The sequence below is a fragment of the Ambystoma mexicanum genome, chromosome 7q (assembly GCF_040938575.1).
Source record: "Ambystoma mexicanum isolate Mex_15411 chromosome 7q, UKY_AmexF1_1, whole genome shotgun sequence".
In the NCBI taxonomy this organism is placed as follows: domain Eukaryota; kingdom Metazoa; phylum Chordata; class Amphibia; order Caudata; family Ambystomatidae; genus Ambystoma; species Ambystoma mexicanum.
In genome coordinates this window covers 1,035,485,637-1,035,490,502 of record NC_090941.1, presented here as the reverse complement: position 1 = coordinate 1,035,490,502, position 4,866 = coordinate 1,035,485,637, and positions in this window count along the sequence as shown.

Genomic DNA, 4,866 nt, shown 5'->3' with positions numbered 1-4,866 from the left:
TCCTTCTTTGTTGGTCTAGTCTGAATACTCTAGTTTAAAGTAAAACTGTTCTTGTCACAACTGATTTCCTTTCCTATTTCACAACTTAATTTTCCTCAAAGCACACCTTTTTATATCTTGCATAACTCATCCAGTTTCATAGCTAGAGAGACCTATGTTCACCTCCATAATATCCCTGTGATATACCTCTATTCCCCAGCCCAAAACCTGCACTCCAAATCAGAGTATTTCACCCATTTTAATTAAAAGCCGTTTGGGTAATTTAAAGCGGGAATTGAGAAAATTGCAAGTTTCCCCACATGTCATTTGGCTGCAGCATACTCTAAACTTTCCACTCATTTTTTAATTGTATGCCTTCTGCTGATCCATTGCCCAGTGATATAACACACATGCTATTGTGATAAAACATATGGATATTATAATTTAACCACACATTAATTAAATATTTGTAAAATTCAAGTGTTATTTTAGGCCTTTGCTAAGGGTTTAAGGTCCGTTTTTGCCTCTTATTCTGTGACGGAAGGTCAGGTTTTTATTCCTGATTACCTGCTGCTTTTTTCTATCCACTCAGAATTCGATTATCTGTGGGTTGAGGGTACATTGCAAGGGGAAATCTTAACTTGAGTGCTATCTTTCCTAAATCAAAAGTGCTCCTATTCAACCGTGCTGCATATATGGTCTAAGGGAAGGTTAACCAAGTGCATTGCCTTCATTTTCATTGTAATTATCACCCATTGGTGATTGCTGCCCCATATTAAAATTACCTGATATTGTATTTTCACCAACCGGCCTGGTTCATGGTCCATTGTGACCCGGGGTATTTGAAAAAGGGGGTGTGATACGAGTTGTGTACCATCCCAAATTGAATTCGCATAAAATAAGGAGAAAGGCATCTCAGTTGTGCACTACATACTAGGCTGAGACCAAGGTGTGTGTCGCCTGATTGAAATCCTTAACACACCCTCTTCCTCGACCCAGTGTTTGTGTAAAAAAAGGCAGCGGGGGCATTGGGACTTCAGAGAATCCTAAAAAATAGAATGGGTTAGATAAACAAAATAGGGGGGAATACCGCATCTCGCCATCGGCTGCCTCGCCCCCACTCTCTGAAGACCCCTCCCAGGTGATCATCCCGCACTGGTCCACCCCCAGGAACTGGATCTAAAAGCAATGGCCGTGTCCTGGACACTTGGATGTAATGCTCACATGATATCCACGGGGACGCCACTCAGCCGGTCCGGACTTCCGACCACTTCGAACCCTTCCCTGGACTTGCTCAACCAAGCACTGGGACTGAAACACAGTATTATCAGAGGTCAATTCCCTATTGGTCTTGCTTGTCTGGCCCCCCTTTTCTTCCCTGGGTCCCAACCTTCCCTCGGACCACTCCTCACCTTGTTTTTTGATGTGGGGCGCTCTCCGTCCTGCCTTCGGTGCAGGGGTGCGTTGGATGATGCGGGCTGGAGGGTGCCTAGTTGCTTCACTGGCACAGGCCCGGCAGACGGGGCTTGCTGCGGCTTCAGCCCGACCGGTAATTGGAATGAGTCTTACAAAAGTTCTGATGGCTCTAGTCCCTTTAATACTGTGTCTTTCTTTCCTTAGGTAATGAAGGTCTTCAGGATGGTGATGCGCTGCTGAAGTAAGTAGGACTGCGGAGCGTGATGCTTATTGGCTTCCCTAGCACTAACCAATGTTCGTCTTTTCTGTGTCCTTTTAGGTGCCGCAGTAACCCAGCATGGAAGCGAGCTGAGGAGATGAGCTGCGGTGAGAAAGCGCAATGTGCGGCGCCTCTTAAATGTTTTGCGCTAACCTGATGTGTCTTTTCCCCTTTTTCAGATCGGCGGGATGCTCCGGAGAAGAAGTTGTCCGATCGACGGGAGTTCAGGTAAGGATTAAACTCTATTTGCAAATTCGAGAGAGCTAAGTATTGCAGAATGCTTACTAACGTCTTTTCTTCTATTCTTCTCCCCTTTGGTAGGGCGCAGCGTGCCGAGATGGAGATGACTCTGCCGTAGGAATCCGCAGGACTGGGAAGTGCTGGACAGAAGTTGGATGCTCTTCGAGGTGAGTATTGGCAACAAAGTTCTTATTCTTGCAGGTACGCTGGCGCTGAAGAAAGAAGTGGGCCTCTTCAGGAGATCCGAGCACGGTTAGTGTCATGCTGCAGGTGCAGAGAAACGCAAAGCATGTTTCTCAGGCCGGGTGTGGTTTAAATAGTATGTAGGTATCCCAGGCATCCCTGGGCTGAGCCACACCAGAAAGACTAGGCCGCTCATCCAGTTCAAGGAACTGAATTACATGCGGGCATCCCTTGCCCCATAATACATTGCAAGTCCAATACTAAGTGGATCTCAGGACTGTGTGTGAGCTTGGTGCCAAAGGCGCCAAGTCTGAGTCCAAGTTGGTGTCTGGGGAGATGGAGAGGCCCTTAGGGGCCGACTAGGTGGCCGTGACTTGGCTCCAGCCTGATATGCCGGGGGGCTGGAGGCAGGAATCGTGACATTGCATGACAAGTCTCTGAGGACTAGCGGGTGAGACACCCTTTGGTTTCTCAATCTTCCCCACGTCAGTGTCCACACGGTCCTAACATCACGTAAATACAGGGGAAGCACTCCTTGTTGTGGGGAGTTCGGGTGACAGCGCCGGGTGTTCACCTTCCTGGGGGTGCCAAGACGATTCTCTGTGCTACACATCAGTATCCTGTACAGCCCAGTCATGAAAGATCACCAGAGAAGACCAGGCATGTGGGGTCTGCGAGATACAATCCATGACAGTATATTTTGTAAGCACCACAGGACTAAGCCAGCTTGTGGCTTCCATTGCTTCTATAGTCCCTTTGCTTTTTACGTATCTCAGGAGTGCTTTAAGCTCACTCCTTGTAATTACTGGAACTGGACGTACTTTATGTTTAACAGGTATTGTGACTTTCTTCAGAACTATCTTGTCAGTGTATTGTGTTACGCAGACCAATTTCTTATAGAATACTGCTTCATGAATGTGTGCACGGGCAAGCCATTTGAGAACTGCCCGTTACAAGCCCTCAAATTTAAATGAAACATTATACATGCAGAATCAACAGCAAGCCGATGCCTTCCGAGAGGAGGATTACATATCAGGGATGGGATGTCCCAGGCTAAATCATGATCATCTCAGCGCCCCAAAGGTTCCCTTAGGTGCTCCATCTGCAGGTTAGAATTCCCAACAACAATAATATATTTTTCCTGAATTGATATTGGCACAAACTTGGTATGTATTAGACCCTGAAGGCATTCCAGAGTCGCCAAGCCATGTGATAAGCAGGGCCCGTTATGAATGTTTATTAAGCAAATCAATTTATCATGGCCAACCCGAATAAGCAACATTTGATGGTCTAAGCAGTTTGTCTGTACAACCTCCAATTTCCAGTTGTTCAGTCCAGTGACACGTCAATCCATATTAATAAACCTCTGGACGCTGTCTTTAGGACCCTTCCTTGCCAGAATGTGAAAGGACTGGTATCTTGGAACACAACAGGATTAACTGCCCAAGATTCTTGGAATACATTGATATGAAACCTGCGGAGAATAGACACCAATCCTGGGCATCCAACAGTTTACAAATTCCTACAACGTTCCAAGAAATGAGATTGTAACATTTAGGAACCATAGAAGGGGCAGTCGACCCCACAACTTGGCAGTCAACGTCTTCCAGACAACTGCAGCTCTCAGCTTCCACTAACAGGTAGGCCTTGCTCCCAAGATTTGGCGCACTCGCCCCCTCAGTTGTTACCCTGTGTAATCCTGGAGAATCAAGCTTAGCAGGAGCCATGTCCTCAGAATGGAAATGAGTGGGAGCTCTAATTACAATTTTTTTTTTATGCTACGAGGCACCTAAAATCAATACTTAAAAGGCCCATTGCAAGAGACTTTGATGTGAAAACAATTTGAATTAAGGATTACACCATGCCAGTATCTCACAATGTTGTCTCTTATAATGGAAGAGCAGTCTTTTGTGTGGCGAATCCAGTGAGAACATATATTTTTTAATGATTCTGAAGATTCTGAGGCCCCATTCCCAAGTCTGGTTACATTCACCATATAAACTGAACAATCCTGCTCATTGACAGCTTTCACAACCATTTTAGGGGTACTAACTGGCCCAACCCTCTTGCCTTCCCCACTGTTGGTTAGCACCGGACTGGCTTGGTCCCTTATTGAGATTGTGGTTGAAGCCATACTTTTGTCTCTGGCTCAAAAGGGGTGAGCACACAAAAGGTTGTGCCACACCAGCTCTAGGAGGGGGCTCCTCATTCAGAAAAGTTGGCCAGCTAGAAGCAAAACAACGGGAGGGGGGCCAAGACTGCTGGAGGGTTACACTGCAGAAGTGGCCCAGAAGTGTCGACAGGCAATCAAACGCCTGGAACAACCATAGTTTCCTCCAGGGACAGGACCTTAGCCTTAATCTCTTTAAACAAATCACACACTTCAGTCAGCCATAGTTCCACCTTCCGATGGACCAACTGTTTCGGGTCCGTTAACAGTTCTTCAGTTTTCGGGGCTAGTTTGTACCCATTTAAAGGGGCACCCGACTCTGCCACATTAGTTTGGGTACTATTGTCATGAAGAGGATTTGCCAATGGAGGTTGTATCACAAACAAAGTTTTTTTGGATGAATAGGATTTCCCCACAGCCTTCCTGGCAAGACAGTCGTCCAAGGAGGAGCACTCGAAGCAGGATCAGCAGTATTGTGTGCAGGCAATGCTGTGTTAGGGGCCAAAGCCAAAATAGATGGAATACCTTCTGAAAGGCAACCAAATCAATTGGTGAGGGTAATAGAGGTGGTAGATCTTGCGCCACCGACGCCGCCTTCGGCACCCTCAACAGTTGTAGA